Raw genomic sequence first — 15,039 nt, 5'->3', positions numbered from 1 at the left:
AGGGTGTTTTTTTTTTTTTTGGCATTTCCATGATTACTGATGAGGCAGCCAAATATCCTAAATTCCTTGAATATCCAGATATTCACTTTTGTAATGTACCTATTCAAATCTTTCAACCATATTTAAAGTTGGACTATCTGCCTTTTCTGATTTGCAAGAGTTATTTTTTGCAGTCAAGATAGATATTTGTCTCTATCTAGTTCTTTCTTCTCATTATCTACCAACCTTCATTTCTCAATTTGTTTTGCTACTTATAGTAAGTATAACTGTACACATGTTATTTTGGTTTTTTTCTGCTCCCTCTACCTGGAATACCCACCCCATTCCTTCTTAAGTTGGCCACTTCCTACCCATTGTACAAAACTTCATTTAGGCCTAATACCTGTTCAAGATTTCTCCCTACTCCCTTTTTAGGATGGCTTTTATGCCACTCTATGCACATCTCTGTTTGGAACTTGCCTTACTCCATCAAAGTTATTCTTTATGTGTCTGTCCCATTTCATGTGTCTCCTTCCGGTCTGTGCACCATAACTTTGCATATTTTCTGACTCATGTTTAAGTGTTCAGGTCACTCAGCATTAAGGACTATCTAGACAATTCTTGCCCAAGAGCAGCAGTTAAGCAACTTGAAGTTTTATGTGTGTATTTGTATTTGTGATTGTTGATTTTATGTCTGACACTAATTTTTACATCCAAAACAATTGACCGATGACACCTAATAATAATACATGAGACTTTGTTGTGCTAAAGGCTCTGGATTTTCTATAGTAACTTGTGCTCTAAGTCCACGGGGAGACCTCTTATTTAAGACACTTAGCAACTTCCTCTTTCTGGTTCAGGATTCCTGTTTGGAGTCCCTCCTTAGATCTATATAGACGAATCTAATTCTAGCTGCCCCTCTGAAGAAGCTTAGGCTATAAGTTCACAGAGGCTTCTCACTTGGGAAGGATTAGAGTTCTGCTGCCTTGGAATATTCAAGCTCTTTCAGGACTTGCCAAACAGGAGAAATGCTTCAACCAACATCTAATTACCAATGGAAATGAAATGAATAACATAACCTCCCACTCACTGCATTCAAACGATACCCGACATGTTTGAGTGCTGTTCTAAAAGCTCCTTTATGCAAATAATTTATATAATCTTTCATCAGCTCCAGTGGATTGGATTGAAATCCTAGGTAAGAACAAACTGTTTCTGATGACTTTGACATCTGTGAGATATAATGTCATCTTTTCTCTGCAGTTGCAGTTCTTAGCACAAATGATATTTAGCCTGCGTGTATGCATTGGGGGGTGGGATCAAGTCGGAATAGATTGTTCTGCCAACCAGAAGCAGTTGTTTCTTGTAGTTGGACTGGATTCCTCCAAAGAAGTGTTTCACTGAAATGTTTGCTTCAAAATGGCTCTGTTCTGCTGCAGTGAGGAGAGACTTCCAGTTAAAACATTTAATTAGCTCCCAATTTAGACGGCCAGAATGATCAGTCAGCCTGTGTTTTGGAACCTGAGTTTGTACATTCCTTGGGATTGGTGAGTCTTGCCCAGCGGATGTGGTCAACTCTGAATAGTTTGTATGCAGTTCACATCACAGCACAGATCTTTCTCCAGCCAGTCCCTTGAAGGACAACTAGAAAGGGGTTAGGAAAAAGTGGGTGAGGTAAAGATGATCTTCTCCATCTTCTTAATGTCCCCAAAGAAGCATGGAGTAAGAGTATCTCCAACCTTAGAAGTTGTAAAACTAGGAAGTATAGATGGAGCAAAAATCTAGTTTGAGCTGGTTACATTGTTTCACTTAATTGCAGGGTAATTATGACTTGGGTAGTGGCTTTAGATACACTGTTTATGGAGAAAATGCTTTTTAGCTAATACAAATAAATTGCTATGCTAGTGTGTGTGTGTGTGTGTGTGTGAGAGAGAGAGAGAGAGAGAGAGAATGTATGTGCTGTGTGTCTGTGAAAATTTCATTTCTTCATTCAAGCTAACCTTCCTGTTTATTTCCATGGTATAAATCAATCTTCCTTTTTCTGTCCTTACCACATGATAGGAAGCACTTTCCCAAATTCTATATAGTAGATATAAGTTAGCCTAATGAATTTATGATGCTTTTCTGAGAGAACACCTTGAGCCTTTTCTCCCTTCTAGCTTTTTCCCTTACAAAGATTGCTTTTTTTTTTTTTTTTTTTTTAAATAGCCGCACCCATGGCATATGGAAGTTCCTGCACCAGGGATCAAATCCAAGATCGAAATCACAGCTGTGACCTATACCACAGCTGTGGCGATCCTTAACCTGCTGCACCACAGTGGGAACTCCCAAGATGGGTGCTTCTAGACCATTTCTAACTTCGCTCTTTCTCCTTCACAGAACTCAGATGTCATCTGTCATTTCTCTAAACCTAATATTTAATGTTTTAGAAAGAACAAATGGCATAAGTTTCTGCATTGTCCGTGGTATTTCACTACTCTTCTTTGGACTATGCCCTTTACTCACCCAGAATGCCTTAGTCCTTGTCTTCATCTGAATAACAACAATTCGATTTTATTTCTTTCAGAAAGTCACCTCTAAGCCCTCTTGGGCCAAGGGCCTTCTCTCTAAGTTCCCTTCTGCTGTCATGATCATCACAGTGCCTGGCACCGAAGGGTCTCAGTGTGTGTGTGACCAAATGCTTGATGTGAACAACCTGTACTGAATTATCTTCAATGTGTCTCTGTTCACCAGACAATGAGCATCTTGAGATCAAGGACTCTATTTTACTTATATTGTGCATATTGTATTCCTAGAGTCCAGCCAACAACCCAGATAGAATATGGGAGGTGCTCAATAATTGATTACAGGACTGATGGGAAACATTTTAATGTTTTGAAAACAACAAAAACTGGGCCCCTTCCAGAGGGCAAAAACAACTTCTTTGAAACATTTTCCCATGGCAGAATTTCCCAATCCACTGAAGCCAAAAGCTCACAGATAAACGTGTTGCCATGTAGCAAGCAGTCATGTTCTCCTGCCTCGGTTATTCAGCCAGGGAAAGGGAAAGCATTGATGATTTGCAGAGGATTTTTACCAGTAGATAGATACAACAGTGTCTTAAGAGCTTCAGACATGATCTGGTAAAACATGAGTGTAAAGAGGAGTTCCTGTCATGGCATAGAAGAAAAATCCGACTAGGAACCAAGAGGTTGCGGGTTCAATCCCTGGCCTTGATCAGTGGGTTAAGATCTGGCATTGCCGTGAACTGTGGTATAAGGTGCAGCCTCGGTCAGATCCTGTGTTGCTGTAGCTCCGATTAGACCCCTAGGCTGGGAACCTCCATATGCCTTGAGTGCAGCCCTAAAAAGCAAAAAAAAAAAAAAAAAAAAAAAAGAAGAGCTTAAAGAAGGTTTTCATGCAGAATAATTTACAGAAGAAAGTCTTGCTAATGTCCAATATTAGTGGAGGGGAGAATCAAAACAGAAATAGAAGGTAAGTAAAGGCCACTCGTCAGTGAATCATTTGAACAGTATTATAACAGTCAACCAATCCAAGCTCCGTGGTTTCTTTTCACATTTCATTGTTTTTTATCTAGGCACATCAGTTAAAGCAAGAAAGATAAAATGCATATGTGAGCTAAATGACTAAAAAATACATAATTGCTTTGATACATATGTTTCATTCATTCAGAACCTATTTTTATACAATAAGGTTGTGAGTTTTGTAGCTGGCAATGAATGCTTTTAGTAGAGTGTAAAAGATAACATTCCTGGAAAGCTTTTTGAGATATTTTTGTCTCTATTTCAGAAATTAATATGAATAAAAATGAGAATGCTTTATCTTGGGGAACCTAATACCTTTAAAAGTATATATATTAAATGATCTGGAAATCTGCTTCTTTATTCTTAATCATGCTACAAAACAGTAACAGTAGTGTTTCTTCAGATTCTAAAATGTAATATTCTACTTACCGCTGGATACCCAAAACAGCATTGGCGCCTAGGACCTACAGAAAATAAGCATGGAAGGGGAGTGTTAAAACAAAAAGAAAAATAGTTGAAAACAAAACAGAAGTACTCTGGAAGAATAAGGTCTAGCGAAAACTAACAGCCACTTGAGAATAAGCTGCTAAGGTTGTCCTTACAGTGAGGTGGGTGCAAAATAGGCGATGACCAGATAAACGATCTCATCAGATTTTTTTGTGTCTTGTGTTTCTGCATTACTACAATGGGTTACCTACCATTATTCTGAATAAAGCAGTCCTACTGTTCATGTACTCGCATGGGAAGCACAATTATTTATAAGCTGGGGATATATTTGCATAAGCTTGAATGTAGACGCATCAAAACATACCCAGGATTGCTAGATGTGCTTAGAGTTGTGAGTTTCCTTCCGTACAAGTTTTGGGGAGCCTGTTGGTTCACACAGTTACAACACTCAACATCCCAGGTTTTGACTTGTGTTTCAGTAAATTCACACTGACCTCCTACCTGTTAATATGCATGAGCTGAAAAACAAGATGCCAAAGAGAATATACACTGGCCTGATCGTCAATAAACTTGAATTATTTTCTGAAGTGTATGGCAGATTCACTTGAACTGAATTATACCTAGTGTTTAAATATATGAAATTGAGGTAGTCATTTGATTTGAGAAGTTGCTATGGCTTCTGAAAACTTCCCCAAGAAATAGTACTTCTAAACACAATGTAAATAGAGAAAGGGATCGCCTTTACTCATTTTGGTAACTGCTGTAAGTGGCACATTTAAAAATTTACTCTGATGGTTATAATCTAGTGACACAGAACACTCCGCAGTATCACTGAGTTGAGAGAATCTATTTTATGCTCCTGTCCTTTGCAATATTACCCCCTTGGATGGCTGCCTCCTTGTCCTTTTCCCGTTTTCCCACTCCACTCCTGGTCCTGCAGCTCTGGCAAAGAAACCTTCTTATACTATTTCACATGCACTTTCCACTCCCCCACCTTCCAGGCAGCACTGGCAAAATCAAAATTCTTTTACCAGCAAGAGAGAGCGAGACTTGTCCCCATGTAAACAGAGCTGAGAGCTCTGGCACATCCTCTGACTTCCCTGAAAGAGGTGGAAAGTTGTTTATACATCTGTGGTCTCTGTGCTTGGAAATAGTGCCCTACGGATGCGCTTCATCATTTGAGGGGGTTGAAGAGGTAGTAACAGCAGGAGGAGAGGACCAGGCATTTTCTACTGACTTTGCAGAATTGTGAGCACAGGCCTTGATTTTTTCATCTTCATTTCTATCTTCATTTCTTTCAGATTGGTTCACATTGTTCACATTGAGCTACTCCACTGCTTCTTGCCAGCTATGTTGGTCAGCCATCGTGATAAACTTGTGATAAAGACCCTGATTCTTAAATTTGGGGCCTCAATATCCCTCTATATTCCTAAAAGTTATTGAGAGTTCTAAAGAGCTTTTGTGTCTGTAGGTTATATCTGTTGCTAATATTGCTACTATTTCGATTCGTATTAGTCATTAAAATGAAGCAATGAGGAGTTTCCTGGTGGCTCAGCAGGTTAAGGATCTGGCATTGTCACTGCGTGGTGAAGAGTCGATCCCTGGCCTGGGAATTTCAGTGTGCTGTTGGCACAGCCAAAAACAAAACAAAAAACCTTATGCAATGAGAAAGATGCTTTTTTTTTCATTTTTTTACAGTTTGATTGAAGTATAGTTGATTTACAATGTTGTGTTAATTTCTACTGTACAAGAAAGTGACTCAGTTATACATATCCATTCTTCTTCAGATTCTTTTCCCATATAGATTATCACAGGATATCAGGTAGAATTTTCTGTGCTATAAGCAGGTCCCCTCAAATACTTATTGATTGATTCACTTAAAATAATAATTATAAGTCCATTATAAACAAATAATATATCTTTATGAAAAATAACTATATTTTCCAAACTACAAAATTAGTAAAATTTTAATGAGAAGATATATGTAAAGTACTTATCTCAGGGCTTGACACATGTTAAGATACCAGAGTGTCTTTTGTGCAAGTAGGCTTTCAAGAAACATTTCCTGTACCTAAGAGTGGATTTATTTGTTACTCCATCAGTATCTATTCCACCCTTTTCTATCCAGCTCTAGGCACTGTGGTCCATTACCTTTAGACCAGGCCCATTCATTCTTTATCAAATGATATCCAGTGTGTCTAAAGAAAGCTTTTTTACTCATATTCACAAGTCAGTTTTGCACTCATTTTTAAATCATAATTCTCTTCTCTATGTCCCCACCTACACTCTAGGTAGAGCCCTACCTTATATCTCAGTCTGCTTTGCTATGGCCCTGATTCCTACTTTTTCAGCACCCATTGGTATTACTCCTTCCCCAAATCTATCAGACATCCAGGAGAAGAAAGCTGTCTTCACCTATTCCTCTACACAGCCTGCACCTCTGCTGTTCTAGTCATCACCTAGGAGGTCAGGAGTCCTGGAGTATGGACATCTGCCCACATGCTGCTTCTGTTTGGACACAGATTTATTATGGCCTCCCCTCCCGTACTTGGGCAAGTCCTAAAGAAGGATTGATTTCCATGAATCTAACCCCCTACTTCCCAATTTATCTACCTCTTCACTGGTCTGCTTTCATGAGGTAAGACCTTACACATCCCCTTTTTATTTCATCTTCATTACCATCATCATCCTTATCATCTTTGTCATTTTTCAAGCAGTTCTTTGAAGAGCCCTCAGTGAGTCTCAGCTACCTTTTCTTCTGGACCCCCAATTGATCTGACAAGCCTTAAAGACTCTAATACACCCCTTCAGCATTCTCCTCAATCGGTACTAATCCCATTTTTTGTATTTCCCTTTCTGTTATTAGACATCATAGATGTTTGTTTGGAAAGGTCATCCTGACTCCAGTGTAGAGAAAGAAGGGCAGGACTAGAGTTATTGAGGCCACTTATGAGGTTCCTCAAAGAATCTGGGTTAGAGATTGTAGTGGCCAAGATTAAGGAAAGCAGTGGTCTTACACACAGGTAGAAAGAAGAAGAAAATATTTGAGAGGTAAAATCAGTAGGATTCAACTGACTAGATGTATAGATTAAAACAGAGGCAACATTTCTCTCTAGTTTGTAGTCCTGGTGGATGATTTCAGTGGTTCCATTGAAGATATAAGAAATGGAGAAAATCAGGTTTGGAAGGAAGATGATGGAGTTGAAGGATCTGTGGGCTATCCAAGAGCAGCTAGATGATTGGAGACGAGTACTTTGTGCTCTAGATAAAGGACTAGACTGGAAATAGATAGTCGAAGTCATCAGCACATCAATCATAACTGAAACAAGTAGAAGGGTAAGACAGCTGATACAATGGGAAAGATAAGGAAGCCTAGAACTGAGTACAGAAGAACATCAAATTTAAGACATTCAGAAACTCAGGTAGCATAGCCACACTCTTTCCGTAAATGTTATTGGTAAATCACTACGCATTACTTAATCTTTACCAAACTTTGTGATAGACCCTCAAGGGGTGGGGGTGGGGCTCTAAAAATTAAAATGAGGTAAGAGCAGTATTTACAGGATCCTTGTGAACCAAAGTGATGCATATGATGAAGCCATTGCAGTATTTTCAAACTTTTATCTGAGGAAAAAAAAAAAGCCTCATATAGAATTGAGATTAAGCAGGGAAAGTAGAGAGAAGTGTGGAGTTTGTAGTACAAACAGTCCTAAGAGGGAATAATAATTAGCCTGAAAAAATGGCAAATTATTTCACACTCTTTGGAAAGAGACAGCAAGATGAGCCTGGTTAATGAGCTGTCAAGTAGAGCTGGCTTCCTCTGGCACTTTCTGGGATCCCTCTTAATCCAGAAGGGGATGGGATGGGCACGATGGTTTGGCAGAGGTGAGGCTGAGCAGACGGGGAATCCCTTAGCAATAGAAGGCGTAATGGCTTAAAAGAGCGCTCTTTCAGTCCTTAGCTTCCACGTTTCTTGACTCATTTTCAGTACTGGGACTATTGAGGGAGAGGCCTTTTGTTTGATAAACTTCAACTACCGTTTCCAAAACTTAAATAGATTAATGGTATGACGTGTCTTTTTAGACAAATAATTAGACTGTACCAGTCTTAAGTGAAAAGCAAAAACAAAACCTCACAGTGTTTATAACGATGATATAGCATAATGGGATTGGCCTCACTGCAGTGATGATATCATAATAGGTGATCATTCTCATTTGAGTGGTTCTAGGTGCCAGGCCCTGGGGCAAGTACTTTATGTACATTCGCTCATGAAATTCTTGCAACCTTAGATATAATCTTCACTTACAAAGAAAAATAGTCCTCAAACTTACCTATGTAAATACATTTGTTTCTAATGTTATTTGTCTTTGTATATGTATTTTAAAGTGATGAATAAATATTAAATTTTTCTAGGCTTTCATTTGAAGACTTGTATCTATTTACAGTTGCTTATTTAGACACCAAAACTTAAGACTTTAGTTTGTGATTGATGGTCAAAGGAGAAACATTTCCCTTTAGTTTAGTTTAGGAAAATAGTATTCCTCTAAACCTATTTGAACCCATCCCAAAACTTTTAAAAAATTTGTACTGTGCATTAAGGTGTTCTGAGCCTTAGAGCTTTCAAGACACTCATGATTCTATTAAAAAATCATTAAAGATTCACCAAATTAATGTTATTATAACTGCAATTTCAGGTTATATTTCTTTATTAAGTTTTGGAGACTACTAACTAGGGGATTCATTCCTAGGAGAATAAATCCTTGCTCTTTGATTTATTGCATAAACTTGTCAAACTCAGAGAAATACATTTAAGAATTATGAATACTATTGGTTAACTACATAGGTTTCTATTTACAGAAAAGCTGTGATCTTTATGGCTTTGTTTTGGATTTTTATATACACTACTTAGAAAAAAAAAAAACAGATAAATAATATGGAGGTTCCCAGGCTAGGGGTCCACAGCCACAGCAATGCCAAATCTGAACCATGTCTGCAACCTACACCACAGCTCAAGGCAACGCTGGATCTCTAACTCCCTGAGCTGAGACCAGGGACCGAACTGTCAACCACATGGTTTCTAGTTGGACTCATTTCTGCCACGCCATGATGCAAACCCCCCCTGAATTTTTGAGATTCATCTCTGTTTCCATGAGTTCCTCCATTTTCACCCAATGTGTAATCCTGACTTTTACCGCCAACTAGGCTTCATGATTCATCTCTGATCCTACTCCAACCTCTTCAGATGTCTGACAGGAAAGGACAAGATAAAAATGAGTTACCTAATCTTTTACAATGAGAACAGTACACTTTTCTTAAGACCAGAGTTGATGGCTATCTCCAGGAAACGAAGTGACATCTGTGAGACCAGTTTCTTGATCTCCTCCTCTTCTCTATGTCATCTTTGGCTCTCTTGTTGACTATTTTTCACTACTCACCCCAATAAAATTGGTGCTTTCCATCATCACTTATTCTCTTAAGCATGGCTTCAAAGGCCATACACCCATAATCTCCAAATCTCTATAGTTTCTTTTCTTCAGGTCACATATCTAGGTTACGTGTTGGACATCCCACTGGATATTTTTAAGGAATTCAAACTCAACATGTGCCGAAGTGAAGTCCTCACTTTCTCTCTGTATCATCGTAATTGTCCTTTTCCCCTCATTTCATTTAAGAGTTCTCAAAGTCACCTGCTCGTAAGAGGGATAGTACCTGTTACATTGCGTTTGTAGGTAATAGAAATCTTAATCCAAGTGGTTCTAATGGAAAAGAGTTTATTGCCTCACCAAATAAGAAGCTTGAATTTAGAGTACTTTGGAGTTCTCTTGTAGCACAGTGAGTTATGGATCTGGCACTATCACTGCAGCAGCTCAGGTTGCTGCCGTTTGGTGCAGGTTCGATCGCTGACCCAGGAAGTTCCATATGCCATAGGCGTGGCCAGAAAAAAAATTAAAAAAAAAAAAAAAAAGTTAGAGGACTTTGTGGCCCGTTAGTTCACTCCCACAATCTCATCATCAGAGACTTAGGTACTTTTGCCTTTACATGTGGCCATTCCTGACATGTGTACCTTTTCTATAAACTAGTTGTGTGTTGACTCCAGCCATTCCAGATTTCATATCCTCAAGACAATATCCAGGGACATTGCTCTTTGCTGTTCTTTGCTGTTACTTCTTGAGATTAAGATGCTTCCCTACCTCCACCCCCACCCCCACCCTGAGCTGATTGCCTACTCCTTGCTTCCAGCATGGAAAAGAGAAAATGGATTTGGGAAACACGTAAGTGGCCTTTACCTCTGTTGTCTTATTAAACCATAATCATGATTGGAGACTTCTGCTTCCGTCCATAATGGGGTACCTGGTAGCAGACTTACTGTCTTGCCAAAAACGACTAGAAAACTGGATAAAACATGGAACATTAGCAACAGGAATGGGATAATAAGAAGCCAGAACTGTGGTGTTGGAGAAAAGGAAAACAAATAACACAAGCCCAGCAAATGTCCTTATTTTCTACCTAAGATACTTAACCAGACCATGACCCATGGAGCAGGAACCCAAACAGAGCACTTCAATTTCTCAGAGTTGAGGAGGGAGAGACTGGAGTTCGGGGAGGTAGAGACAGCTAGAATTTGCAGGAAGACCACCAGTGTGTGAGGAGAATGCTATGCAGAAAAAGACCTTCACATTTCTGTCTTAGGGTCCCTCGAGACTGTCTCTGAATACTAAACTATGTATGCATAGGACAAAACTCACAAAACTGGGCAGAATACATCCAGATGACAGGGGAGCTGTAGGCTGAACAATTTGTAGAGCTTACATGTAATTCATGATTGGGGTAAAAAAATCATCCGGCTTTACCTCTATGAAGCAGATATAGCAAATTGATCTAATCATGGCATCAAGAATCATGTTCTGTGTATCCACATCAGTTGTAAAGGATGAATATTGTATTGTAAGCTCTTGAAAATGACAAGCCCCCACTAATCTTTATGTGGCCTCCACACCTGATCCTTTCCCATGCATTTGAGTGTAGGAGGACAAGCAAAGAGGACAAGCTGAGTTGAGTTTCATGGTTAACCCTGAACTTCCCTAAAGGGTCTAGGCAAGTTGATGCAGTTTTGTTTGTACTTAAGTCTACATGACCCATCTCTCTAAGTTTCTCTAACTCTTGCCCATGTTGAGAGCCACGTGCAGGGTCATCCAGCTGGTGAGAATAAACAACCATTCAGGGCTTTTGGCTTTCCATGTGTGTGAGTCACGGAGGGGTGCTTGTTGGAGTGTTAAGAAAGATAAACACATGGCAGCTCTCTAAAGCCTGTTTCTGGAAACCTAGCAGGAGGGAACAGATAGCCATTGTTCAGAGCCAGAGAGTGTTATTAGGCAGGAGTGGGAAGTGCATGCTTCGGGAAGACCAGCCTTTAGATGGATCAGAAGTTGAAAATGATTATAATTAAACTGGAATTAAACCAGTTGTGACAGAGGGGTTTTGGGGTGAAAAGATACAGTGGTGTGACAGCAAGAAAACAGGGATTGAGATCAAAGAATTTCCAGATTCAATTGGATCAGGAATTCTCATAAGAAAACAAAAAACACTCGAGAAAATCTGGTTTCTTCTTCAATAGACTTGACCATGTCCATGAGAAGAAAAGAAAATGCTACATACTTTTGCTAGAAGTGAATCTACAACTCTGTTCCTACATGATAATGGCCACTTAGATAATACAACATAGTACACAGAATTTGCAAATCCTAGTCTTACAAGGAACCCCATAATAATATCATCCTGGGGAATTTTGTTTATGCCTTAAACCTTTTTGGATTCTATACATCTATGAAGACACTTGAGAAATAACCTTCATATAGTACTGCCTTTATTTTACATGCTAGTAAAAGGGCCTTTATCCTTGGCCCTGCACATGACAAAGACACGTGATAAATAAGATTAGTAAAGAAACATGGTGCCTTTAGCATGGATCCACTACTCAGCACTGACATAGCACACCTATAACCCTAAACATCTGCACTTGTGACTAACATCATTCAAGCTCCAGGGAAACGCTTGTGCCTGTCTTGTGCCCTGTGTCCTAGAAAAAGTGATTGTCTCTGGGTCACTGTTACCCTTGAAGAGAGAAACTTCTCCGGAGTAGAGGCAGGATGTGAACAGCAGAAGCCCTTCAGTAAGAAAAAATACCTTAAATAATTTATCAAATCCCTCCTTCAGATAATATGAATGTGTATTCATTCTTTCATAACAACATAACAAAGTATTATTTCCCATGGTGCTGAGCAACTTTTTTTTTTTTTTTGCTGTTCCCCATTTTCCAATGCGTGATTCCAGAGATGTTCACAAATTAGTGTGGTATTCATAACACTGGCATATGGAGACTGTGGAACATTTTGAAATATTAAAAAATTAATATTACTTTAAAATTTCTATACCTATCACTGGGCCATCAATAGACAGCAGACATGTTACATGTATAATAAAAATTAGCATGCTTATCTTTGATAATTTGCTAACTTCTAGTCATATAAAAGTCATAGATTGGAGTTCTGTTGTGGCTCAGTGGTTAACAAATCTGACTAGGAATGATGATATTGCCGGTTTGATCCCTGGCCTTGCTCAGTGGGTTAAGGATCCAGCGTTGCCGTGAGCTGTGGTGTAGATTGCAGACTCGGCTCGTATCCTGCGTTGCTGTGGTTCTGGTGTAGGCTGGCAGCTACAGCTCCGATTAGACCCCTAGCCTGGGAACCTCCATATGCCACAGGAGCGGCCCAAGAAATGGCAAAAAAGACAAAAAAAAACCTCAAAGATTACATTTTGTCATTATTACTATTACATATGTAAGAGAATAAAACATATATTTTTACAGTGTTTTAGCATAATTTGTAACTTAAATGGTAAGACATATGGTATGTTGGCCTGCAATTTCACTCTTAACTTGAACGCTGCAACACTTACTCTGCAGCCTGATCACACTTGACCTAGCACTATCCAAGCTACCAGTATTAGCTGACTGGGCTTTCTAGTGCTGACATTTCAACAAGGAAAGGAAGTATTGTCCTTTTAATATGAAAATATCTTTCTATGCACTCAGGAAATAGTATTAGTGGCCTTGGGCTCTGGTGATTCTTTCTTAATATTTTCTTTTCATTTTTGTGTTCTGTCTCTTGCAAAGTTTTGTCACTGAAATTTCCATGCTACAAGATGCAATATAGAACATATGCATAATAAATTCTAGTCCTACATAGAGAAAGGCTTAGGAAAATGCCCAGTTTTCAAAGGTCACTCCTTAGCATCCATAAGATGCTGGAGTAGCTCCACCTCTCATTTAATGGGACTCTAGAAAATATTATTTTATGAATTATGTAATAATAAAATGAGATGTCAAACTACATATATGTGTTTATGATAAGCTGACCTTGGTAAATAAACCAAGATAATGAGAAAAGGAGGGAAGTAATAAAAAATGTTAAACATACCTTTATCTTATGTAGTGCCTAGGAAAAAAATGTTCACCATACTAAAAGCCATCTATTAGGGTGAGACACCCAGAGTAAAGAAAATATAGTTATTGTCTTCAAGGGCAGATGACAAAGATGGGACCCTATCTTAAGGGAGAACCCTGCAGTTAAGAGGGATAGTGCCTGCCTCCTGCCGAGCCTTCATTTTATTAATGAGATGATCACATCTTTGAATGAGCATCCAACAAGAGGTATCTCAACTATGAAGAGGCTTACTGGAGATTCCAGGTTCCAGGATGAGTGCCCCTTCTCTTCCTTCAAGTTCAGAGCTACTTGGACCTGTCCTCCTGCTTGGTTTTTGTTCTCAGTTATTTCTTAACTAGTTTTGAAATGAGGATTTATACATTTTTCTTCCAAAAAGTTAAGGAATCTTGAGTGGTATTTTGAAAGCAAACTCAATAAAACTTTGCCCTTAAAACCATCATGTTGAGCATATCACTGCTAAAGATTCTGTTTATTCCAACATGCTTTGGAAATCTAGGATAAACCACTTGGATAATGATATTTAGACTTTAAGAGAGAATATAATATCTGGCTTTAAAAGTTTGCGTGGTTCTTCCTAAAAGTGTTGCATGAAACACAGTATCTGTATGTCAGTATGTGTTATGTCAAAGAAGTAATGAAGGCTGGTTTCCGATGGACTTAGCAGCATTAGATGTACTCAACACCCAAGATTTTTCAAAAGTGGTTTAAAATGAATTGTATTTTAAGAAAAATTTGGCAAAAGTTAACATCATCAGGCCATAATTACAGATGTGCTCCCTTAAGTGTCTATAAAACCAGTCTGCTCAATTGCATGATGCGATGGTCTTTGTAATAAAGAACACCGTCAGCTTGGCTTTATTATTGTCTTCCTATTTTTTAGTTATTTTTATTTTCTTAAAGCCTTTCAGACTGAAAACCCCTTTATAGAATTGTCAAAGTGAAAATGATCTTTAAATAAGATATGTCTTGTTCTTTGGTATTTTCTCCATAAAACTGGAATCATACATAATGATGAAAATCAATTATCTGTTCACATGATTTCCTCCTCTTCCGAATTTCAATACTAAGCCTCTTATTTTCTCAGTGTCTTGTCTCCCTCTTAAGTCATTTTATACATTCCTTAGTTTTCTGATTCTCGAATATGTATGTCTTTCTTGAGCATTCATTTATCTGCCCCTAGCTTTATTGTTTTCCAACGTGGCCTGGTTCTTACTTCCAGAGCTTTTCTACAAGGGTTCTCTACTTTCTCATTTTCTTTATGTTGATGAAAATCCATGTGGCTGCTTTTATGTATTTAATTACTGGTCCTTTCGATCTTATCCCTTCTATTTCTTACCCCTTCACATCTAATGTCAGCATGTTTTTACCCGTAACTTGAATGTGGCTATCGAAGCTAACTAATCTGCCTGACCATTTGACCACCCCAAACCTCTAGATTGGTTTTTCTCCCATCATCGACCCCAAACCATACCTGGTTTGACAGACTAAAGTCCCCCTGTTGAAGGAAGCTATGCTTCTATATTTTCCTAACTTAAAATCTCATTAAGCATAAAGAAAATACTTGAAAATATTTTTGATAACTGCAT

General features: G+C 38.6%; 1 protein-coding gene across 12 annotated transcripts in view; it reads left to right on the top strand.

Moving 5' to 3' along the window:
• LOC146406010 (uncharacterized) overlaps positions 1 to 15,039 on the top strand; it is a 265,230-nt gene that overhangs the window by 139,060 nt on the left and 111,131 nt on the right. The window contains exon 7 of one of the 12 annotated variants that reach the window (XR_014803449.1): positions 5,252 to 8,370. The exons of the other annotated variants lie outside the window; for them this stretch is intronic. The gene's annotated coding sequence lies outside the window, so the exon portion shown is untranslated. Of the gene's footprint in view, positions 1 to 5,251; positions 8,371 to 15,039 lie in introns of those variants that run through there. 12 annotated transcript variants of the gene reach the window in all.

The sequence above is a fragment of the Sus scrofa genome, chromosome 1 (genome assembly GCF_054392235.1).
Source record: "Sus scrofa isolate SSC_HxYL_T2T_F1_AM1 chromosome 1, Sscrofa_HxYL_maternal_Yorkshire_Landrace_v2.0, whole genome shotgun sequence".
NCBI lineage: Eukaryota > Metazoa > Chordata > Mammalia > Artiodactyla > Suidae > Sus > Sus scrofa.
The sequence above is the reverse complement of the archived record's forward strand: the minus strand, read 5'-3'. Positions and strand labels throughout refer to the sequence as shown.